The 26845-nt window shown below is 38.1% G+C and overlaps 1 protein-coding gene and 1 long non-coding RNA gene across 2 annotated transcripts in view; one reads left to right on the top strand and one right to left on the bottom strand.

Annotated features, from left to right (window-relative positions):
• The window catches only part of LOC129765179 (muscarinic acetylcholine receptor gar-2), a 169850-nt gene that overhangs the window by 28202 nt on the left and 114803 nt on the right, over positions 1-26845 (top strand). The gene's annotated exons all lie outside the window — the stretch shown is intronic.
• On the bottom strand, positions 22024-24752 carry LOC129765196 (uncharacterized). The gene is made up of 3 exons (XR_008741404.1): positions 22826-24752; positions 22633-22754; positions 22024-22515 (listed from the first exon to the last, which is right to left on the bottom strand). It is a non-coding gene; the product is annotated as an uncharacterized LOC129765196 (long non-coding RNA).

Genomic DNA, 26845 nt, shown 5'->3' with positions numbered 1-26845 from the left:
TCGCTCAACCGGGTCTTGTTTAAATATAAGTCAAGTTTTGCGACAGAGGGTACTCATATCATTTTGTTGTTTTGATAATGTTTGTAATGGAATGTTCCTCTAATATACTTCAAACTATGATCGATCGGCGAACGGCTGAACGTATCAATATGAAACGTTCACAGAAGTTTACGAGATACATTAGTATTAAAATTTAGCTGCTAACATGAGAACCTACTGCAATATTTGCGAAATTACAGAAGATTTTCTAAAACACTGTATAAAACGTGTGTTTGGCACTTACTTGAAATCGATCCAAACAATTTAAATAATGTTGTTTTTGTCAGAGTAACAAATTAGGTTTGTACATAATTTACTGAAGTTTTCAAAACTACCTTCCGGTTTTGCGGTGCGTTCATCATTGAACTTTTCATCATCAAAATCATCATTATTTATTTTTTTATTTATTTTGTGTTCAGTCTTCGATGGACTCGTACAGACTAATCATAACTTAAGCTAATAATTTAAGTCTACATATAAAACATTGTCGGGTGATATGAAAATCGAATTGATCACAAACAACACTAAAGGCCTTAAGACAGGAACAGAAAGAGCAGTTGAATCCATAATTAGTCCTGTGTCTAGGAATGGCGATCAAAGCAGAGTGTCGCAGCTGTCGCGGGGGTACGGTAAATGATATTTCTTGTAGAAGATCAGGACAGTCAATGTTATTCGTCAGGACGTCAAATATGAAGAGCCGCTGTAGTCTCAACCTTCTTACCGACAGGAGCTCAAGATTGATCAGACGGCAACGATCTTGGTAATCAGGAAGGTTTAAGGGATCATTCCATGGCAGGTTCCGAAGTGCGAATCGTAAAAACAGCTTTTGGATACGCTCGATTCGTATTATCTGGTACGCGTGGTAAGGTGCCCAAACCGGAACAGCGTATTCTAAGATGCTACGTACTAATGCGCAAAAAAGCGATTTGAGTGCATACACATCAGTTAGCTGAGCAGCATTACGGCGAATAAAACCAAGCACGGAGAAGGCTTTTGCCGTAGTAATGGAAACGTGCTCGTGAGATCGAAGTTTACAATCCATTATCACTCCCAAGTCGCGAATAGACTGTACGCGTTCCACAGAAGCACTGTCGATCCGATATTGGTGTGAGGATGAAGATCGACTGCGGCTAAAAGTGATCGCTTTGCATTTATTTATGTTCACACTCATACCATTCTCGTTGCACCAGTTCAGGACGATGTTGATGTCGGTTTGCAATAAAAAAGAGTCAATTGGAGATGCGATGACACGAAAAATCTTGAGGTCATCGGCAAAAAGCAGCTTTTCGGAGGATATACGAAGACAGACATCGTTGATGAAGTGGACAAATATCAAAGGGCCCAGCACACTCCCTTGCGGTACGCCAGACGGTATGTTGAATGTGCTTGATCGTGATGAGTTGAGCTGTACAAATGCCTTTCGATCCGTTAGATACGACAATAGCCAGTCCGCAATCCAAGTCGGAAAACCTATGTGTTGCAATTTATGCACTGCGTAAGCGTGTGGTACCGTGTCGAAGGCTTTCGAAAAGTCGATGTAAACAGAGTCTACTTGATTTCGCCGTTCAATCTCACGAAACAGAAACTTGGAGTAGCACATTAAGTTGGACACAGTGGAACGATGTGGTATGAATCCGTGTTGATGATCTGAGATAAACGGCAGTGTTGCGTTTAGTATGACGTTATGCATCAGAGATTCAAAAACCTTTCCCAAGCAACTGAGAATCGAAATTCCACGATAGTTGACGACATTGTACAAACTGCCAGATTTGTGAACTGGAATCATAGAAGCGGTTTTCCATAAACTCGGGAAGCATCTCTGTTCAATTGAGCTGTTGAATAGCATCGTCAAAGGAACCGCCAACGATGCCGCACTAACAACGGCGGCAGAGCATCCACCCCGGCTCCTTTTGAAGCATCCAGTTTAACCAGTGCACCGAGTACTTCTTCGTTGGAAAAGCTGAAGATGGTGAACACTTTTTATTAGAAAATAATAGGATCTACAGGTGTTATCGATCGTATAGCTCTTATTGGGCCGAGGCTATCTAAGTTGATGAAATAGTGATCTATCGGCAAAATTCAATTCCATACCAATCGTGATATATAATATTTCAGGGATCTCTTCATCTAAAAAGGCACTGAAATTGTGGTTAATATCATGTTTTTCTTGATGCATGTTTTCATAAACCGGAAATTAATCCTAGATGAAATACTGGAGACTGGAAACCGAATCAGCTGAGTCGGCAACCCTACCAAATTTGGGAGCAATTTGGCTCTGAATTCCATTGAAGAAGTTCTCTTCGGAATAATCAATTACCAATGAATTCATAATCTTGAAGCGAATGATAAATCTGTATGATAGTTCTGTGAACCAAAGAATTAGGAAAAGTACCCCTGCCAAAGCATCGAGACTCATCGTGTTGATCGATTGCTTGCTTGGCAAACGCAGGCAAAAATGTTGTACTTAGTATAGGGTAGATGATCTTGGTTTGTCCAATTTGGGGTGTTTTTACGCAACTAGTAAATGCAAATCGATTTTTCTACATGAAAATCACATATAATCGATACGAGTTTGGGTTTGTTGAAAAGCCTCAACTCTCTAGTTGCTAATACTACCATAATGTGTTGAAATAATTCAAATTTTTATGTTTTTTAACGATTTTCCTCAAAGAGGAATTATGATCATGGTTTGACCACCTCTGATCATGGTTTGTCCAAAAAATGATCGTGGTTTGTCCGGCTTTTGAAATCACCATTTTTGAATGAAAACATTCGAACTCTCAATTAGATGTTGCATTTATCATTGCTTGAGTTTACTGTCATCATATTGATCTTTTCATAATTTAGGCTTTCTTCAGAATATTGCATTTTCTTGGGCATTTCAAAAGTGTTCACCTCAACACACTCAATATAGAGAAACGTTATTCCTGCTATGCACCAAGGACACAATAAACAAACTGCAGCGCGCCAAGTGGTTGCCATAGAAATCATGTGGACAAAACAACATTATTGAATTGCAAAACTCATGATCAGAATTGAGTTCATCAAAGTGCGTTAATTTAATAGTTTAGCTATGTAAATCTGATGCAAATGGTGTGTAAGAAAGAATGATGTTTACAATATTTGTAAGTGTTATAATCCAGAAAAGGTCTGAATACGTACGAAATAATCATCTGGTGATCGATTAAAAGTCTGCTCGAATGAGGGGCGCATTGACACCAATAGATGGTGTAGTTTATAATCCTTTCAAACATGTGATTCCGTAAAAATATACTATAAAACTACTGTAAATCATGAGAAAGACAATTTTATTTATATGTTTTGAAACATTCGAGTACCTGATTTGACAAAAGTGTGCTGAATTAGAGCATTCAAAAAAGTGGACAAACCATGATCATATTTTCGACTGGACAAACCAAAATCATTTACCTTAACCATAAGTTATGTCAGTGAAATGGAGACTGCATATCATTCTCATCAAGTTTCGCGGTTTTATAAGTATTTGTTCGGTTTCTTACCAACGATTGAGTTCGGTCTGTTCGTGAAACGTGTGTCAATTGTCGCTTTAGTTCTCATCATCAATGACTCAGCAGCGGTATTTCGTTAGCAGCATCATGCAAAGTTTATGAGTGCGCGTTTTGGCAACACTCAAGCTGGCGTTCGTCCCGCTCCGGGAAGTTTTCCACCTTGCAAGTTTGCTATCCGGATCGTTTCATGGCTTTCTAGACAAAAGTTTGTCATATTTGATTTGCCTCAATTTTTTTTCGGCCAAGTTCCGCCTCGAAATGTTCGGATTCCGCATTAAATGAGCATTCAATGTTCTCCAGCTCCAGGCTTGTGGTCTTGTGGCTGTTATTCGTTCATGGAGTACCCTTAAGACGGTTGAATGATGGAACCCCGATTATAATCCGTGGTGCGGATTATTCGCGATAGCGGGATTTATAGTAATAGTATAGGCCTTCCCGGAATTTATCAGTGAATGATAAGCTTATGCGCATTTATTTTGGTCATGGAATATGGTCTTTTCACTTTATCTGACCACTGTTGTACACGACTTTGTAAATAGATAGTTCAATGATTTCTGTATTGATAAAACGTAGTTGTCATGCTGAAATATCTTTTTTTCGTGTTATGAACTAATTTTTAGCCCTTTATTGCGTTATCCGCGATTTTCGTTATACGCGATAATCGGGGTTCTACTGTGCGATGCTACATCCCATCCCATCCCAGGAACGGTTGACTGATTTTCTTGCATCTCAACCGGAATCTAACTGACAAATGCAAAACTGAGTGGATGTTAACGAACGCTCTAGAGAAAAGGTGGGTAAATTTCGGTTAATTTCGGTCAAGTATGAAAAAAAAAAAGTTACGCAAGCTTGAAGGTGTCGCAATGATTATCGACTCACCCTTTAGTGAATAGTAAATATTTATTACGAACAATGGTTTTCCTTTGGTGAAGCAAATTTACGAGGCTGGATCCATAAAATATTATATTTAGATTTTGTGATCCAACGAATCTCATACTATGAAACAAAAAAAAATCAAATGCCTTGTATATTGAGACATATTGACCATTGGTCCCTTTATCTTAGATTGATTACGCTGATGATTGGAAAATTTTGTGACCACAGCTAGTGGTTTAGCATTTGTGGGAACATACATTCAGAATATGGTCTTCAAATTAGATAGCATTTTCAGCTACAGTCTAGCTGTTACGCATAGCGATGGCACCCTTGCCTTATCCTTGCAGTATATCCATGTTGGCCGGGGAAGTAGAGAGGAATCACCACATCGCAGGAAATGGGACAAACCACATCACACACAAGCGACACCGTCTAATGCTTCCAAATCCACGGAGCCATTTACACTGCTTGCGGAGGCTTAGGATGTATGCATATACCTTGTTGTGGCTACATCACAAGCTCATACGATATTCATAGAAAAGTGGACTGTTGACACACGGCAGCATTCCGAGACATACCTTGCTCAGCTTGATTGCAGTGGCTTCGTTTCTCCTTCCATCCACTAGATTGATGTTTGTAGACCAACAGATCGGCACCCACTTCACAGGACATCTCAGTGGTGGCAACAAGTTCTCTGCTTCTGTGATTTTAATAGGTCGTGACACATTTTTGACATTCAATAAAATGGTACGATCTATTTCTCGGAATGAAAATTAGTTAGTGGATATGAAAACACTTTCATGATCAAGTGATTCGATTTTGGGTTCGTTTTCTCCATTTACTCGACATGTCATCGTAAATAAGCTGCATTTTTGAACAATTTTGAACAATCTGTAACCAGGTGAGGCTTAGTTGTATTTGGAATAGTTCACTTTCACATTGGTTCATTTGTTCCGAAGGGGCCATCTGAACCAATGTGAAAGTGAACTATTCTAAATACAACTAAGCCTCACCTGGTTACAGATTGTTCAAAACAATGTATTCGTAACACCCAGTTCAGGTGCATACAATTCATCATAAGTTTTCCTTTCTTCTGTCAAAGGTGTAATTTTAGGTCACGCGGATAGTGGCGTTCTGAAAAAAAAAAAGACAAAGGTTTGTGAAAACCATCTCTCGATTGTTGTCCATGGAGGGACGGAAACGTTCCTTCTGATTATGTTGTCCTGTTTTGGTATCTTGTTCCACAGAACGGTGGCCGCCATCACTGAAAATCGATTTGAGCAGAAATATGAGCAGCTCACCATTTGACATCGAATTTTGCGATGCCGCAGAATCATGAATCAACATTCCAACTTGGGGCAAGATCACGATGCTCACACATTCGCTCGGATTCTCTGGAACGCCTCGCGGTTGACGTTCAACCGTGATGGCAATGCTGCTTATTTATTTGCCACCGCCCGAAGGCGACAGATTGAGCAATATGTTAACGGCGAGATTTACGTTCGACTGGTTATTTATGATGACATATTTCTGATACCTATAAAAGTAGCCTTTTATGTAATTTTAATTTTTTTACGGTATCACCCGTCTGAACCCACATTTTGTGTGGCTTGAGGGTGGCAATGGTACGCGTGCATGAAAACTGAAAGCTTTCGACACATTTTTCCGCAGAGTATTAAGAAACCAACCGAGGCTTGTCTGGTGGAATTTACATCTGTAGGATTTGTTCACATGATTCTGAAATAAAATAAGCGTCTGCCGCATTATCAGATGAATAACGGGTGATTGGATGTTCATAGTAAAATAATCTCAAAACTCGATTAGGTCTACAATGTTTTTATGCAGTCATTATGAAACCATTGGAAAATAAAAACCGTACTCGGAAAAAAAAATCACAAAAATTAATTTCAAGTCGGATATTTTTGAAACTCTTAGGGAATAAATAAACACATTAGCTATGTTGTTGCAAAATTGGTTTATTCAACCTCCTCTCCTAGTGTAAATGCCCGCACCTTGGACTTAACGCAACTCATCAAATCCTGTGCAACACTTGCGCCATCTTTCTCAAACACTTTTATCTACTCTTTCTTCAAATTCTGGTCGGTTTTGAAGACCTTTCTGGCAAGCCCCGGAAATCACCGGTTTTGCGTCATGGCACGATGCCAGATTCGGCCATACCAGAGTGTCACGTTTCTGGGTGCATTCTTTCAAAACGGTTTATTTTATTTATATCAACGTTGATTTTTTTTTTGTCCCTTTTATTTATTTTAGGCTCATTGGCATTTTAGCTGTAACAGAGCCGAATTTTAATCGTGTACATGTCACATATTTATCATATCTATAATTAGCACATTACACAGTTGCCATTTTTCGGCGTTAGAGTATTCCCTTCTATACCATTCCATATGGTACACATTAACACAGTAGCAGCCATTTAGGCGTAAGAGTTTTCTATCTGTTCTTCCTTTATCCAGTTAGACCGGACAGCGGAGACAGTTGATTGATCATTGTTGAGTTATTTTCAACGTTGATGGTGCCGGTCGTTATGAAAGGCTTGCTGAATTTGCCGCATCCACAGATCACCTGCCACACCAGGTACTTCTTGGGAAATTTACCGACCTTGTTTCTCCGGAACTTCTTTGGAACATTCAGGCGGGACTTGCCGATGAAAAACTCCAGCCCGGGGATCTTCTTGGCGTCCGCTTCGATGTACGTCTCGACGTTCATTACGATACACTTCGGCTGCTAACTATTGACTATAGTTTCCGTATTTATAGTGACCTTATGTTCGATGAGTTTCATGAATTTTGACTCACCCTGTACTTCAGTAGAGCTGTCGCATGTCAAAATATAAATAAAAATAGAAATCGTTCTCTCGATAGCCATGCGGCCGTAGTTTTGTGTGCATCGTATCAAAGGAATTTTCTCGTCAAATTCAGTTTATTCAATCTGATATCTTGGACAAATCATCAGTTTGGACGACGGTTCACATGTTCTAGGAGAGGTGAACAGATATTTAGTTCAATCTTAGCGATTAGCTCACATGAAAATTACCCTAAATCATGTCCGATTGAGCTAAATCTTTGCACAGATAATTTTTTTTTGCCAATTAACAGAATGTACATGGTCGGTTTTTGAAATTCGATGATGAAATTTTTCCCATACATCCATTGCCACCCTAATGTACATACTATTTCAATAATGATTTAAACAAATTTGGATGGAAAGAACGCATAAAACCATCCCATTTAGCATGATATATGCGAATGACCACTTTGCCCCTACCAGGGGACCGCTTTACCTCCCACTCAAAAAAAATGTTCGATTTTTCAACTTTTCTTCTAATGACGAAAAATGTACTATTCCAAATTTTTATAGTAAAAGCCGCTTGCTATCTTGAACAACAATGAGTTGAACTACAATATTCTTCCAAAAACGGGAATTGAAGCGGTATGTGGGCGCAGGAAATGGGCATAATCCTTTGGGTGACCACTATGCCCCCACTTCCCCCATGTGAACATTACACACTCTAAACTAGTTTTACCCAAAATTTTATAATTTTTTACCCATTTAATAAAAAAGTTATACACAAAAGAAAGTGTTGCATTTTTGCGAGTACAATCTTTAAGTGCAAATGGAATGTGAAAATAATTTAGAAAACTTAAAGCGACGGCGAAATAAAGGACAAATAACAATATAGGATCTACAGTATATTACAAAAAGTATATCCACTCCTGCTCTTAATTTGCACATGTTCTGTTTTTCGGATGTTTGTATTTTTTTAAATATATTTTTGGTATCGTCATCCGGGGGCAAATTGATCACCGGGATGAAATTGATCAAATTAGTACGTAAACAAACGGAAATTTTCAAAGGTATCATTTCATTAAATTTTAAAGCTTCCTCACAAACGCGACGAATAAGGTGAAGAAAACGATACATTTTCATGCATATTACCCTAGAAAACAATGAAAACATTGATTGATCAACTTCAGCCCAGAGCTATGTTTCGAATTTTCCGTTGAAAATTTTCAAGCTAACGTTAATAGAAATTTTTCAACAAAACATTTAATGTAACGTTTTGTGGCCTTAGCGCCAGTACCGGTTTTAAAAATGATTGGGTATAAATTAAACAGAAAATTTCGGAAATATTTTCGGATTTATTCTCATCAAAAGTGCTTGAAATTATCATTGTACTCAAGAATTATGTGATAAGAAACTATAAACGAAAGTAAACAACAGAAAGTGGGTTATATCTGTGTTAACCGCAAGGTTGACGTAGGCCTACCGTTGGTTTAGTGATCATTTGTTTGAAGTTGAATCTGAATCAATGCTCAATTAGTGGTTGAATGAATATTTCAGGGAATTAGGGTGATGCAAGACATGGCTAGCAAAGCAATATTCATCGCTGAACAACCCATATGCCGCAAAGGTAAAGTATTCAATCACGCAAAATTCAAATTTTATTTCTCCGCTTTTTTATATGTGCCCTATACATAATAAATAATACAATTCTTGTCCCCAATTCTCAAACATAAATTACAAATGTATTAAATGTATTAAACATTATTTTTAAAAAAGATAACAAAATAAACTCTTATTTGTCACCAACCATGACATCTTTTTGGTGCCATTTGCGATGACTTCCAAACGAAAAGAGTTGTGTATGTGTGTGTGTGTGGCGGCTATCTTCAATACCTAATCCTTTTCTCTGCCGGTGCTTTCTTGGTAGCCTTCTTCCGATGGATTCCCTTTTGGCCTTAGGGGAAATCTTTAATGAACTCAGTGCACAAACAGGTGTTATGGTTCGGACGATCATTCTCGTCTCGACATTGTTTATTTAGGATTTAGCCTCATGGGAGGTAAATCCATAAACACAGCGAGACGTCTTTTATGATCTGTTCGTCCTACGATCACTATCACTTCGTCATGCTTATCTTAGGATATGGTCACATGGGTGGCAAATTCATAAGTATGACGAGGATTGTTTTATGATAGGCATTCCCAGCATCCTAGCGAGTGCATAAGATAATAAACGAATAGGCAGCAAAGCGGAGTAGGCAGATAATAAGGATATGTGAACTAGCAAGACAGGAAAAAATAAATCATGTAGCAGTCGCTTGCAAGATCTAAGCGAGCGCAGTTCTTTCTCATCCGAAAGGCCCCCACACAGGCTCTTGGTGACACCGCTCATCAGCACTTTCATGATGAACGAAGACAGCTTCGCAGCGACAATATGCTCCAATCGTTGTACAATTATGAGTGAGTGGATTTCAGTGTGATTTTTTCCCAGGCTAATTGGTTCTGAAGTCTGTGTAAGGGAAACACACAGATTTCAACGATCGTACATCAACCGCTTCGCAATCATAACTGAGTGGATTTCCAAACGGGAACTCGTTTATATACAGAATTGTGTGATTTCAATTGCTTGTTTTCAACGCATTTTTAATGCTATTGAAACATGTTTATGGATAAATAAGTAACAAGCACATAACGCATAGACATTGTATCTTCCGAATGAAGCGTTTATCATACCATTTCGTCCAGTTGTATAGAAGTTTGAACGCTCAAAATCTTGTTGCTCCGGCGTAACACTCTCGTTTTCGAAACATCGAACTTACACCCCGTATAGAAATGAAAGACGTAGTCCTACGTCAACATACAATAAAAAGTTTCTCTAGCCAAATATACCCAAATACACTTAATACCGTTTTGTTGTGTACTACGCCGTTTCCGTCACTTTGTCGAATGCGAACATTGCATAAAGTTTTTTTTTTCTTTGTTTGAAAGGTTTCGTTGAATCATATTGTTATCGCACTTCGCTCGGGCTTCGAATTACCCGTGTTCACACTTTTCGACAAACCCAATGAGGGGATGATTATAAACGACGTGCTCCAATCTTGTTGGGTGTGGAGAATATTTGACGTTATTTCCTTGCAGTGGCATCATCAATTTGTCTCTAGCGTCTAGTCCCGTAAGCATTTCGACGAATGTATGTTTCCCAACCTTGCGGAAGCGAAAAAGCGAAAGCACGCAGCGCCAATATTTCGTCCTTGCGTACACATTTCGGATCGTATGAGACGCGCGAAATGTGAAATCAATTTAAAAGAATCTCGCCACCCAGGAGTGTATCATAAATCTGGCATCAATTTCGATTTCGGTGCAGGCAGAACCACTGTCACTTCATTCCAACCGGAGAATGAGGGAGGATAAAATGAATCTAGTAAAATTATGATGAGAATCAAATTCGATTTTGATGTGCGGCATCGTTCGCATTAAAACATTTTGAAGGTTTCGTGGTTCCTGTCAGCGATATCGAAGGAAAGTCGGCGGTTAAAAAAAACGATTATTAAAATGGATGTCATTATAAACTTCACGTGTCTGTGTTGCTTGGTTTATCGACATGTCGGCGTGTTTTTTGTGAAAAGGCATTATATCCTGAGCTCGGGGTGAGGCAGCAGTCGGTGTTTCGCCCGCTATGCCAAGTTTGAGGATACAAACATTGCTAGGGTGGCTTTATCTAATGACCCTCGAGCTCTGCACGATTATAATTATATTCTAACATGACATCCGTGAACCTTAACGCTTTTTGCTGGGAGTATACTTCCTTCTAGATGAGGGTGGTTCATAAAATTTTTATGGATCCGTTTTATTACTATTTCTTTAACTAAAGAATTCAGGATGTTCAACAGATAGAAACTGGAACAGAAAAAAAACATCTGCGTATTCTCCCACTTTGGTCAAAATGTAAGTAAACGTATTCCAATCACCTCACCATCGGATGTTCGTGACTGGCAAACCGATCAACACGTTATCGCCATCACGCACTGAAGTGGTTGAAACTACATGGCAAAATGATGATGGTATGAGCTTGCAAGACTACACCATTACGGACACGCAAGTCGGCATGTAATGTTGGGATGAATCACTCCACTCACGAATCGCTCGAATTGCTCGGTGGGAAGTTGAGGAAGAAATAGGATGAACCAGGCTTAAAATTGAATCTCCCAGGACGAAGAAATCTGCTCGGTTGCGTGCTTGGTAATTGAATAAAACTCGAATAAATAGCAAATTGAAACATTCATTTCCTGAAGGCGTTATTTCCGCTGCTTCAATTTATGTCTTCCCGTATTAGAATAGACAAATTATTTTCTTCCGTTTATGGCAGATTTCATAAATGTAATATGGAGGTACATCGTTAGCATTTTAAATCAACCAAATTGTCAAACGAACAAACATCATAGCTCCATTCCGACTAATCGTAAATGTCGCGCAGTAAATAATTACATATTACAGGCATTGGCTTGAAAAACTCTCCAATAATTGCACCCCGTATGGCACAGCTCATTTGGAAGAAAAATCGTTTTGTGTCAACTGAAGCTGGACCGGCTATACACGGAATATGCGCAATATTGGAACAAACATCAATTTGAGTGGAACTTACATTGCGTGGCAATATGGTCGGATAGAACGAATTAAATTATTGATGGAAATGAAATCGAACACCAATACAAATGTATTGAAGGGTTCTAAAGTTAATTATGTAGAAGGTTTCAGTTGCGAATGATACCGAAAAAGCATTATTTCTCGACCTCGCTGCACCCTTATGTGAACACTGATAGATCAAGGTTTAGTTTAATCAAATTATAATTGATATATAGTAAATCAATAATAAGTTGTTTTAAATATTAAAGTGAAATTCTCTGTAACATTATCAAGACAAACGAGAGAACGTAAAGGAAACGTGTGAAAAAACTAACGGCACAAAAGTAGTTTACTCGCTATCGGATTAGATCAGAAATCAGGATAAGATGAAGATAAGAAACAAAACAACTGACTTTGAAAAAATAGACTAACAAAGGTCTAAATTTAGAAAAATGTGAACTTCAATTAGGGACCCTTCTAACCACCGTTGTATAGGTTGCAAATTAATGAATCGCCCAAACAAAAGCCGTTTTCAGTGTCTACAATTCTGCTGATCGCGGTGAGCCCCATCTCGTTTCTTTTCGCTCACCAAACAATCTTCGCTTCTCGTCTAGATATATATTTTCATTCGGTGCTTTCCATTAACATTGAAAACATCCGGCAAACTGTTACTTTTCAGTTCAATCTTGTCTTACAATTTCTATTCAAATTCACACAGGGGTTCCGCGGTTTTTGTGATTGATGAAAGTGTCCCATTTCCAGCGATACCTCCCGCAAATGAGCGGAATGGCTGACCTTTTTCACTTGAATTCATCATTCAAAAAAGCCAATTTTTAAATTTTCAGGCCGAGATTTATGCACAGTGCCACCTCAAACTGTCTAATGCCTGTCTCCATCCTGCCTCCCTGCCCTGATAATGGACGTTTGGTCGATTAAGGTTGGGGTGGGGGTTTTGGATTTCATAATAAACCACAAGATTGTAGACAACCATCACACCTCCCATTGTCGTTCCACTGGATCAACCAAAGCAGCAGCAGCACCATTCCAGGGATCATTTAATGACGAGTATCTTCAGTGGCAGGGGGTGAAGAGCACTTGAACTCAAATGGTTTCTAAATGACTTTTTCATCCTATTCACAAGTAGGTACACGAGAAATGTGAAGCAACAGTATATGGTTATACGGTTGTGCCATTTGGAGGTTATTTGACTAGCCTTGTTGTGGGGGGTACGCAGGGAACGTTGGAGGCCTGGATCAGTTTTCCTTTCATTCTTTGAGATGGAAATCCTTCACAAGTATGTAGACAAGTAGAAAGGAAGCTATTTTTATTTCAGGTTTAAAATTTTATAAAATATCTGTTCGGGAGAAGTACACATTTCAATCACTTCTTGGTCAAAACGAGCACGTTTATTGTTCCAATGTTTACTAAATCATGTTTGCATTAATCATGCAAATGGTGGAACGCGAAGACATCCAACATTCAGGACTTCACTACAATTTTTATATATTCAACCTCAAGGACAAACCACTGCCGTCATCGTCTCTACTTTCGTGTGAAGTGAAGTGATGAAACCGACACACAGCAAGAAAAAAACCAACACCTAGCTGCCTCGTTCGCGTCGTGTCCAGGTTCCTTGGGCATCGTATTTTTCCAAACTGACCTTTTTGGCTTTTCGCCTTCTGCGGCCTGTTAAATATAAATGGAATTACGTTCGGATTTTCCCTTCCACCTTCGAGGGTTTGTTTTCGGTGTCTTTACGAGCTCTCATTTCACCTTTTGACGATTATATTGATTCGATCGATGGTGATAGCAACCCTCCAATTTCGTTTAACTACCCCTCCGTTATGGAGTGAAAACGAGAGTGCCGATATGGAGAATATAAATTATAAATCCGTTTTATGGCGAGCGGTCTTTTGTCGGTGGCTTCTGTGGCGGTGTCTGACTACTGGAAGCAGCCAGAATAGAAGATAGACAAATTGGTTATTCCATCTTGTGGGAGGCTTTTATACTGAGACCATCGGTTGCCGCACTCCTTTCTCATTATTGGTCCATAGCCAAGAGTGCAATAGTAATCGCCAGCGATTTAGGTATATCATTTTCGTTAGTTACCCGTTTTCGGTCAATTAGACTCCAATATTAGTAAATTGCGGTTGTCAAATAGATAATGTTGAGACAGATGTTCGACGACTAAGAAATCCGCCAAAGAAAAACTCCACATTAAAAATATATGTCTTTACTGTGACTTCAAGGACGTGAAGAAAAAGATTACGAAACCGGGTTGGTACATAATTGAACATTAATCTATTCCTACCGATAACTATGGTTACTGCAGCATTCTGCTGGATTTTTACAATAAAAATTAGTGTTTTACGTAGGTCTACGTCGACCCTTTCGACATAGGAGTCCATTAGGGTGGCAGCGAAAATGGTCATGTCAAGTTTCAAAAACCGACCATGTACCATGTAAATGTAAATTTTCGGCCAAAAATTTTTTTTCGAGATAACACCAGATCTCGACGTTTTATGCCTTTTTAAAACATTTGGTGTCAATAAAAAATTTTCGATTTTCCAAATTTTGTTGAGACTTTGATAGCTTCATGTCCGATTGAGCTGAAACTTTGCACAGGTCATTTTTTTTTGGGCCAATAAACAAAATGTACTTGGTCGATTCTTTTAATTCGATAATTATTTTGTTTCCATTTCTTGATTGCCTCTCAGGCTAAGTCCCAAAAGGTCGATTTTCGGCCAATCAGATCTCAATCGATCTTGTTTCATGCATTTTTAAATCATTTGACATCGAAAAAAAAATTCGATTTTTCAAGGGGGGAGAAAGATTTTCGAGGATCAAAAAATCAAAATTTTGAGCGCTTTGAAGCACCCCTAAATCATGTCCGATTGAACTGAAACTTTGCGCAGGTCATTTTTTGGGCCAATAAACAAATTGTACATGGTCGGTTTTTGAAATTCGATGATGAAATTTTTTCCATACATCCATTGCCACCCTAGAGTCCATAGGGATTTCTGGTGGGAGAAGTGGATGAATTTCATTGATTCCAAATACATAAAATTGATAGGGAATATCCCCTAAAAATTTTTGCCCGAGACATACATACACTGCGTTTCACATCTACAGAACCACTCATTTTTTCTAAGTTTCCTGAAGTATTCTCAGAAAATTGAATTCGTGGAAAAAAACTATAAATATAAAGATCTTAACTTTTGCCGTGTTCTTATCCAGAAAGCGCGTGAATATTGCTCATCAAAAAGTAGAAGAGTCTGAGCCTAGGGCCACGGACGTAAGTTTGACGTAGGACTGTGATTGTACGGAACATTTTTTTTAAATGTAATTCTTTTCATTGTTCAGAAATCTGTGATTGAAACACTTTCGAAACTCCAAATGGTGGCCATGAAAAGAGCCATTTGTTATACGTACTCATAACCGTCAAACGAGTTGTAACGAACAAAAAACAAAACTTAGCTTTTGGCAGGAGGTTCGACTGTCTAACTGAAAATGATCAATGAATATCAGTGAGACACATAGCAGAATTGAATCGATCGATCGGACATCCGTCGGGAGAGGATGTGTTTTTTTATCGATCCTCGTATGGCTCTCTATCCGTAGTTGGACACGTTTGTGTTAAGAAAATTACATTTAGAAACTCGCTGAAACTAGTGAAAAAGTGGAAAAAAGCGATTTTTGGGAAAGTTGAATTGGGTTGTTGAATGCGGAAGTCTTTTTTCGGTCTCTCTGTGCTTAATTTTTAACTGTTCTTCGAGTGCTGATGGTTTGTAAGGAAGAGTTTCTATTTATAGTCCGAAAAAATCTTTAGTTCCATTATCCTGAGTAGAAGGTGTAAAAATTCAATATATTGGATTCGAATTCAAATGTTTAATTAGATTAATCTAACGAAGGAAGAGAGCGCGCGTTCAGGCAAAGATCTCAACCATGAAGAGCTAGATTTACTATCTATTCTCTTGATTATTAATTCTCCTTATTTAATGCATATTCCAATGATAAAACTGCTTAAACTGTGTCACCGTAGTATACATATAGGTGTGAGTAATTATTTAAATATATTTGGAGAGTCATTTCTCGCTTTTCAATTTCCGCGCTGCACTAGATCTTGTGAGGCGCACGTCACATAAATCAATGTATTCCTGCTGGTGGACAGATGGTAGAATGTATACATGTGACGTCATTGTAATTACGTTGCGTTAGTTTGACGTCATCATACAAGTGTCATCTATAAAATTTATTGTCCGAGATGTTTTGTTCGTAATCTCAATTTTTTGAATTTTTGAACTCCCAAATTTCTCAGGTATCACAAATGTAACAGTCCAACGTCGCGATTGAAATCAAATAAAGTTTGCGCGCGCTGCAATAACGAAATATATCGCCAGGTCGAACAGCTTTAGAGCAGTTCTCGTGGTTACCTTTTCAGGTTTCCCAAAGATATCTCTCCGCCGTAGCGATTGGATTACGGATAAAAAATTCGTGCGAAAATAATAGAGGAAAACGAAGCTGTTTCAATCAACTGCATAGCTTGCTTCTCAGGATACCTAAATATAATCTATGCCGCGTTTTGTAACCTATAAAATTTAGAAATTTCGTTTTTCGAATGGTAGTGGTAGTACGCGTTTACATAATCAACTCACTTACCTCAGTAAACCTTGATTTTTACCTCTACCCACTAACAATTATCCCTTCCATGATAAACGCTGGGGAACCACGCTATAGAGGCGACCGTTCTGGCCTTCGGGCGGCGAATACCATACTAACATTCCTTCCTTTCCCCGTAGTCGTTATTAACTATTTAAAGCTCGAATCACCGAAACTTGTACAATGAGAATGATTTGCTACTCCCAAGTGTCATTCGGTGTGTTTTTGTACAATATCGCTGGTTCAAGTCAATCACGAAGAGCAACTACGAAGTGTACAGTCTACCCTAGCTCAAGCTCAAAAAACAAAGAAATGTTGAAAATACTTACGATTACGATGATGTTCATTTGCAGACTATATTTCACGACACACATACTGACCCTGTGGATCATGACTATATCACCTTGGTATCGCTAAAATAATCACTTGATTGATTTTCTATGGAATTACCAGCCCTCTTACCAACCCACTCTACTATCTGTATCACCCCTATTCCTACACTTGACTGGATGTTTAATTTGTTTAAGGGGGTATTCTAGTGTAGAGACACGAATTTTGGGAAGTTTTTTCGAGCTCTGTAAAAATAAAACAGAATATTTTTAGTATCCATTATATCATTATTTATTCATCTATCTTTTAACAATAAAACAAAAATTGATATTCATAACTAGAATAGTTAAGAGTTGATAAAGTGAGAGGGTTCAAAAAAAAGTTTTGCCATGGCGTACACGATTACAGCCCCTCTGGTTATCTGAAACAACAAAATCGAACAGATTTTGAATCAGTAAAGATGCCGCTATCGCATGAACCTCGGACAAGTCAAAACATCTTTTTTTGACAAAATGGCGGCCGTTTGAAAAACAAAATGCGGTTTGAAACGTTTTTTCTTGCGTTTCCCGATTTTTTAAAAATAGTAAAATAAAAAAAAATCATTTTTAGGAGGTTCATGCGATAGAGAGATCCCTGCAGATTGTATTCATATAAATTCGACATAAATCGGTTCAGTAGAACTTGAGATATCGTGTACGCCAGTTTGAAAAAACTAGTTTCGAGAAAAACGCGTTTGGAGATGATTGTTACGGCCGCAGTAGATTAGGTACCGCATCACAAAAATGGCTCTAACTCGGTAAATAATAGGATTTTCGATAACTCCTTTCTAGGGTATATTCTTGAATGCCTAAACTACAGAAATATGAAGAAAACAATTTTTTTTTTCTTTTTTAAAATTTCTAGACTAGAATACTGCCTTAATAGCATTATTGCACACAATTTTGTGTTGCATACATCATTCATGGGAATCAAGCTGAAAGAAAGAATGCATAATAATTGATTTACCTTTGCATTCGCTCGCAAAACATATCTCTTTTGTTCGTTAAATTGTTCATTTATTTTATTATTTCCACTGTAGATATCTCAGATGATAAATTTGCCATATAATGATTTATATTATAACATACATCGTAAAAACGATTCTGCGTAACATGCATTTGAAATCTCTTCATTACATTTAGAGTCACCCCCTATATAGAAATCAAAGACGTAGTCCTACGTCAAAATGTCGAAAAAAGAGGCTTCTCCTGGAAATTGATGAACATAATGATGTATGGGCGATTCAAGTTTATTGATCACCACTGATGATTTATCCTATGATATGGAAGTGCGAGTTGGGGATATAGTGGAATATGTACGGAACAACAACATTTTATTGATAATATTTGCAAAACATTTTCCTCGAAATTAAACAAAAACATATCGGTTGCATGCTGTTAGGTGTTAAAAAGAGAGTAAATTGGAACACTAAGAAGTTGTGAGGTACACGAATATGATCGGAAGACCAATGGTAACGTTCAGGTATATTATTCTTTTTATTAAAATTTATCTTCATAGACCTTCAAAGAATGTAAATACTTTTTTGTTTTGACGTGGGACTACGTCTAACCGGAATATATGAGGGGTAAAATGAAAACCTAAACACAGAACATGCAGGTAACAATGACAAATTTCTTATAACTCGAATATTGTTTAACCCTCCAGTACTCGCGCGAAAAATCGTAACTCGTGCACTCACAGACTGTGCGCGTCTCTGTAGTATTGCTATTCGTATTTTTAGGCGTTATTGGTATTTATTCAAAGAAAAAGATATAATTGAATGAACAAACTTCAGAATTTTTTTTTCTTTAACTTTATTCAATTTTAATAATCATTTAATTCAGCCACCTCATTGATTCTCGGTCTGTCAGACCGTATGCGCGAGCATGTGAGGGTTAATAGATCGGAAAGATGTTTGCATCACATCTATCACAATGAATAAAATTTTATTCTTCGTGAGATAAACAATTGAACAATTGTTAAATGTCCATCGATATCTAAACGCCCTAACTGTCACGTTTTGATTGGCCCGATTTACGGTTTCTTCGGTCGAAATTTTGATAACCATTCAACAATATGCGTTAGACGTGCATGTCAAAATCGAAACTGAGTGCTTGAAGCTCGGAAAGAACGTACACATGCGAGATACAATAATTTTAGAGGGAATTGTAAAATACAATGATCGATTGACAATTTTTTCGTTCGCATATTTTGGTAGTCCTAGGAATCATACCACACGTAAAAGGACGGTCATCTAATTTACTTGTAACGATGAACATAATCTATTTCAATGCATGAATTGATCTTACATGGCATTTGTTAAAACTCTTTACTTACGAAGCAAATATGTTGAATTCAATTGAACTGGAAAAAAAAATCATTCAATCAATAATATTAAGCCAATGGTAGTTCCACGTCAACCTTGCGGTTATATCATAGATATAACCCACCCATTTTTCCAGATCTGGATACCTCGGGGCCTTTTTGGAGATTGGAAGCAACGGTGTCATGCATCCATCAGTGATTCAATGTTTCAAAACGTTGATAAATTATATTTTTCATAGTGAATATACAGGAAGAATATATGAAATCATGTAAACCACATATTTTCACATCAAATATGTGGCTTTTTTGGAAGAAATGTATATCCATGTTTCATTTATTCACAATAAAAAATTTAAAAATTCATACAAATTCAGAGACTTTTGCACGCTATTTACTAACACTAACGCGAGGACCCTTATAGCATACCTGGTCACTGTCTAAGAACGTTGACTTTTTTTTGATAGTTGATAGTTTTTTTTTGTCAGTGATCGTAATATCAATTTTTCGAACGTGCTCCCGAGCAATGTCACCGCAACCTAACGCCGACACAATCCTCTGCCACTAGAGACTGTTAATCGCCTAAATGTATGCATTGAATATATTCTGCCGTCGATTAGGATCGTCATCTAGTTTTAGTGTAAAACCAGCATAAGTTAGATCAATTTCATCCGAACACTGACCTCCTTTTATTGGTGGTGCAAGACATGAAGGAAGATGCAATCTTTCGAATAGAAGTTATGGCAAAGCTTCAGCCTGGTATTGTTGGGACGAAGATTGATTTCAGATAGAAAGTAGCAACCGTTTAACTGCACCCGTTTGCTTCTCCAGATCTCTCTACCATCTTCACGGGATAACCGATATAAGATTCTATTTTTGGCTGTTATCGAGACACACTTTACTGCTGAGGATGGGATTGATGGTAAAGTGCATATGTCTCGGTTCTTCAATCATTGGTCACGGATGAATTGGAAAGGTTCTTTCGATTTTATATAGGCTGGAGAAGAACATTGGTACAGCACATAGCTAATAGAATTTATCAACGACGTAGATTGAGTAGTAAGCATGTAAATTAAGTAAGTATAATACACGAAGTTCTTTAGATTTTTTTTAACAGTTCAAGCGCCGCCCGACAAATTTCATCTCAACTCGGGTTCACATACAACGCAAAATGATGAAAAAAGGAGCAATAAATAAATCTAAAGCGTCTTCCAGAGTCTTGAATAGATGTGACTCTTCTCCACCGCTCGGGTTTTACCTCGCCAAAGAGGTATTCGAAACGAATGCAAAATCGGGTTCTGCCATATGTGGGGAATTCCCTGAGCGTTCGAGAAACATTTTCCTCTGTCGTTTCACCCGGCGTATCAATTCAGGCCCTGATTGTCCGGCTCGGCCTTTGAAGTCTGCACGAAAAACTACTCGTTTGCTTTCTTCCCGCTACTAGACCAGGATAGTGTTGTACAAGGAAAAGCTTTCAAATGCAAGCCACAAGAACACAATGGGTATCCACGTGTATTTTTGGTTTACGTTTTCTTCCTCGTCCTGTATGGTTGAATTGACACACTAGGATAGTTGTTGACTGGGCGGAACGTGAGGAATGTTTGTTCCGGGAACTCGAAGAAGGGGAAACGGCTTTCTCAGTCGCCTAATTGCTATGGTACATAAATTTTCACCAAAACGACAGCAAGACAAATAACTTCTTGTAGAATTTTTCCCCAACCCCAGCGCACAGGCCCACTTGTTGTTTGTATTCGTTCCTCATGTGGTAATATGCTGGGTTTAATCAGAGTTTTACCATGGTTGAGCATTTTCGTTAGGACGGTACGATTAAGGTACTTACGTCTTTGATCAATAATATGATAACTAGTTGATTGTGTTTCGTTTTTAATGGCTATTATGTTCATATACATTCTTGGTGGCAACGTGAAAGGGCGACGCTAGTCCGAGTGTCTGAGATAATCCATGAAAGTTGAATTCCAAAAACAACATAAAATTCTCTATTTGTCCCACGAAACCATAACCATTTCTAGTCGGTAGTGTCCATCTGATAGACTACTCCCCCACATCGTACGTGTTCCAAAACCCTTTTTTCCTTTAGTTCATATGTAATTTCTTCAATTCAGTGTTTCATAAATCAGTTGTAGATAGTTCGAGAAGCAAAACCGCACATTAAACTCATGATAGTTTGCATTTCAACTTACCCCACTCAACGGGAGAAATTGAAACAATGCTTATGAAAATTAAACAATTGATATTTCACGAAACATCCAATGTGAATCTCTATTTTTTTTTGTCATAAGTCATATATCATACCTTGGATATGTTGCAAATAGATTTCAATTTAGTGATTTAGCAAATAACTTTCAAATTGAACTTCGAGAAAACCGTTTCAACTTGCCCCGGTGCAACTTATTGGTAAAAATGAATCCAAAAAAGCTAACGACAATAGAATTAATAATATGTGTAACCCTTCGCCTACTGCTCAGTGGAAACTAGGATCTACAGGGTCGTAAATAAGAACAAAGGTACATCACTCACACTTATCCATATTATTCTGTCAGATGTAATTCACATAGGATCTGGCAACAATCCTGAACCGAACAAGGAGGTTGAAACTGCGAGCGGATTAAGGTTTCTAATGCGCAAAGGCCACAGGGTCAACTGTTCTATGCCGAACCGCACAGTGAGGGAGGCATGAAGACACCTTTCGTGTCCGAAAAACGCAACAAATAGTGAAATGTAGTGATTTTTCAACACCATGAACGGTTTCCAACTATTCTCATTATTAACATCTTTACTTGGGACAACAAACAACAATATAATAATCTTTTGGAATAAATTAACTATCCTATATAAGGTTCTTCTGAATACTTATTTTAAATCTAAATGTGACGTCACATGCTTCTACTTGCGGTTTTATGAAGTTTATAAGGTTTATGTGGCTCACGGCGACGGATCAGGGTGGGTGGCGATGACGTGATATCTGCGGTGCGAGTGGTACGATGATTTCAATTCTGTTTCTGGTTCATGCAGTTTCCTTCCAACCGTGCAATAAACCTCTCCTCAATCTGCAGAGCACCGACAGAAAACACGCACCTCTCTCGACTGCTGAGGTGCGACTGTTTCCCTTGGATGGATGTGGTATAGTATATTTCCAGATTGCTTAGCCACGGAGACTTTCTACAACACCAGTTCTATCGTTGGTTATTCAATCCTGATCGCGCCGAGGAACACAATGGCGTCTTTGATCCTGGCGAATAACTGTGTGTAATACAAAGAAAAAGGCCCTTTGTTGGACCTAATCGCCATGATTAGTCACAATCGCCACATTGTGGTGCCCCGAAACCGCAACGGACCGCATCTTCCCGCTTTTTCACAATCCTACATATGTATATGAATATATTCAAAGATTTACCTTTTTCTCACATAAAGTGTGACTGTACGTTGCACACTTTGAGATAGTTTTAAAGCGAATATCAAACCTACTAACACACAGTTTTCATCCGTCCAAAAGTGGTTCTTTTCCTCACCGTCAACCTACGGAAGAAACCAGGCATGACGTTAGTAAAAATCACTTTTTACTTCTCTTGGCCCTTTCGGCCACTTACCCAATTTAATCACGGCGCGCACTAACTGCTCTCTAGTGTAGTCAGGATAGAACTCCGTTGACTCCTCCTAACACGCCGAGCAAGAGGTCGACAATCAGCCTTATTAATCTAGAAACCCCGAGCTTTTCGGTATTTATGTGTTGGATCCTACTCGCGAGTGCCTTCATCCCTACCCGATCCATGGAAGCCCTTCTCGGGTGAACGGCAACTGTCATACGCCGAGAGTGAGTGATGAAGTGAGAGACTAGAAGGTGCGGGAAACTGAACATCGTGCGGAGAGTTAGATTTTGGTCGTCCTTCAAGTGTCCTATAAAAAAGTGTGACAGAGTCACACGCTCTATTTTGGAACTACCGGTTACATATTATCCATTCTACTGCATTTTTGGATTCATTTATGTCAAAAATTTGAAATATTTTGTTCTGCAAATGAATAAAAATTCCCATTCAAAGATTTAAAGAAAAACCGCTAGATTATGCTATCGAGCAAACATTTAAAGTCGAGACGTACTTAATTGCAAACTTTTAATCATTCAAATGTATCACATATCAAAAAACCAACTCACAATATGGAGCACAATCCACCAAGTTGTACTTCCAAGTTTATTGTTACTCATCCCAGCAATTGCTAACGCCCCGCAGCACATAATTTCCATGTTGATTGGAAGCTTTTTCTCCGGGCCTATCCGTGAGTAGATGTATACGAGTAAATATTCAATCAAGGGACGGACCAGCATAATGTTTTCATTGTCCTTTCTCCGGGTCGTCATTCGGATACGTTCTCTCCCATTATGACGTTCTGTTGTTGGCAGCAGTGATAGATACAGAAACAACAGAAACGTCATCCAGCGCTTCGATGGCAAAATGTGGTTTTGTTGTGTTAGATCATTGCGCGCTTTGCTTTCGTTAAACAGCAGTTTCCGCGAAGTACGGATTAACGAAATTGGATACTAATATTGAATATATTGAGAGTTTGAATATTTTTCATAGAGCTTTATTTGCCATTGCTCCTATTACGAACTAGGGTTGCCAAAATATAATCTGTGTTTCTGGTCAAAAAAATTTTCTCAACTATTTTTTTACAGCATGGGTCAACTTTTCATAATATTTTATAGTCCACAACTTTCTGACTCGAAAGACTCTCATGACTCGAAAATCATTTTTTTTTAACGTAACGATTGTTCTTTAAGACATGTTTAATAATCTGAAAGTTCTCATAGCTAGACGAAATGGATATGTCTTCGATAGTTGGAGCGTGTTTTGTACGTATTTATTTATTTTGACGTTAACACAGGCATACTTCAGCTTCATTGTACGTTAGACTGAACAAGAGAAAGTAGGACGCCACACTACAGCTGAATTAAATAAAACCGTGATACACCCGAACTAGCGTTGGCAGAAAACATTTCATCTTTGGCAGGAAAAAAATGCTTTTTCGTGTGCTGAAGGGTGAAATGAACAAATGAAAGCATATTTTCAAAAGCTTTGAAATGTTTGTTTGTATGAGAGCTTTCTCTCCGACTGAACGTCAGCTTGGGATTGTACCCAAAAAAAAATAGTACAAACGATGTGAACTGGGATCGAATCAAGGCTGATCCCCGTTATCCACATAGCTACTGGTGTTGTTGTATAAATGCGTGATAATATTACACCTCATTATAAAATGAAGTTGGGAAGTGTTTTCTAAGAGTAAAAAGAAGAGCATAAACGTGAATCCAAATCCTTCTCTGTCTGGGCCGTATGTGTGCGTCAAAGTATGCGAAAAGCTTTGATGCGTGATTTTTGCAATGTGCCTCTTGTTTTGCTCGCTCATATTGATCTCATATTGCTTATATTCCATATATATACAGGTCGGACTCGATTATATACAGTTTTTGATTTCTTTTCACTGTATATAATCGAATCCAGTATATAATCGAGTCAAAAAAAATTTTTTTTTGCATGTATTTTTCGATTTTTGAAAATAAAAGAGGAATTTGATCTTTGATTCGCCTTTCTCACATGCAAAAAAAATAATTTATCCAGATTCTCACAGGAGGTGATAGACGATTATATTTGATGAAAAAAAATCCTCCAACGCATAAGTTCGAATTTCAACAATGACAGAGTTACAGGACTTTTTTTTGTTCCGGACTCTGTTGCTTCCAACTGGCTCTACATTAAAAAGTACGCTACGGAAGACGATTCTGATGCTTTCATTTGAAATATGAGAGAATTTAGTACAGGATATAGTAGTGGAACAACCAAATTAGTGAATTTTAAATTTGAATTTTGGAAGTGAAACACTTAATAGTTAATAATTTTTAATGTGTTATTATTAATTTTATCCTAAAAATTTATATTAAACTAAATTGTTTCTATCAATTAAAATGAAGTTCAAGCAAAATCTTCAAAGCTCACGCTTTTTACCCCACTGTACATGTAATAGCCTCTTGAACTTCACCTTAATGTTGAAAGGTTTCATTTCTTCATGAAATAAGCCATATTTGAAATATAAAAATATTTTTTTCCAAACTGAATATAATCGAGTCCAAAATTGTATATAATCGAATCACACATAATCGAGTCTGTATTTAATCGAGTCCGACCTGTACTGTATTCTATTAGTCAAATCATTTCATTTGATACCAATATTGAGTGGATTGTGAAAAATACATAGTCGACCATTTTGTGGCGACGACCTTTTCGAATTTATGTTGTTCATAGTGTAGTGTATTCTCCAAATCAAGCCATTCAGCCATTTTTTGCGGCGGCCAAATTGAGTTTTTCAAGATCATGGAATACGCAGTTTTATAATGACAGTAGAATTAAATCTATGTTCCAAATTTCAGATCAATCATTCAACAGGAACGGGGTCAATTTTCTATTAATGTGGGACAAATCAACAAACATTCAAACATACATAGAAACGGATCAAGCTGAATAAAACCATTCAAAAAGTAATTAGTTGTTTGGGGACTGTGGCCATCTTGAAATTGGATTTTTCATTATCTGCCATGTTCTACTAGTCGAGAACTTTCTTTTGATACATTTTTGGGCATTTTTCATAAATAACTGTGCTCTACTAGTCAAGCCCTTTCATTTGATACCCTTATTGGTAGGGCTCTGAGAAAATATGAAATCCGCCATTTTGTAGTGGCCGCCATCTTAGATTTGCATTTTGCATAAATAACTGTATTCTACTAATCAAGCCCCTTCATTTGATACCCATATTATCTATTCAATATAGAATTATTCTACAAATTATTCAAAATTTCCGAAAAGCAAAAATAAAATACTCCGGATAATCGAGTCTAAAATTCGGGATAATCGAACCCCGAATAATCGAGTCCGACCTGTACCTAATTTGGTTTCGTTTGCTTGATTAATTCTCGAGTAATGCAGATATTTGTGTTTCATTTCCATGGTGGCTAGGCACTCCACCCCCCTTACAGGAGGGGTGAAGTGCCTAGCCACCATGGAAACATTTTTGACGTAGGACTACGTCTCTCATTTCTATACCGGGGTGTAAAATCAAAGTTTCGAAAACGAAAGCGTTACGCCGGAGACCGAGATTTTGAGCGTTAATAGCTCCTAAACAACTGAACGAAATGGTATGATAAACACTTCATTCGAAAGATAAAATGTCTGCGCGTTCTATACTTGTTACTTTCTGATTCAAAAACTTGTTTCAATAGTCTTAAAATTGCTTTCAAAACAGGCTATTGAAATCACCAATCGGTATATAAGCGAGCGCCGCTCGGAAATCCACTCAGTTCGCAGTTCGCATGTTGTCGCTGTTGTGGTGAAGCTCTTCATTTATCATGAAAGCGCGGATGAACGGTGTCACCAAGAGCCTGTTTGTGCACCTTAGGCTAGACATGAATCCATCAGGAGGAGAGTGATGCTACAAACGGTTCCCCGGGAAGATCTCGAAGCAGCCGCTACACACACACACATACACGCGCGGAATTCTTTCCGTTTGGATGCCATTCAGCATCGAGAAAGATCCGGAAAATAATCTGCCAGTTCCTCTGGGAATTT

This window comes from Toxorhynchites rutilus, chromosome 1, assembly GCF_029784135.1.
Source record: "Toxorhynchites rutilus septentrionalis strain SRP chromosome 1, ASM2978413v1, whole genome shotgun sequence".
NCBI lineage: Eukaryota > Metazoa > Arthropoda > Insecta > Diptera > Culicidae > Toxorhynchites > Toxorhynchites rutilus.
Note: the sequence above shows the minus strand (reverse complement) of the source record. Positions and strands in the feature narration are given on the sequence as shown.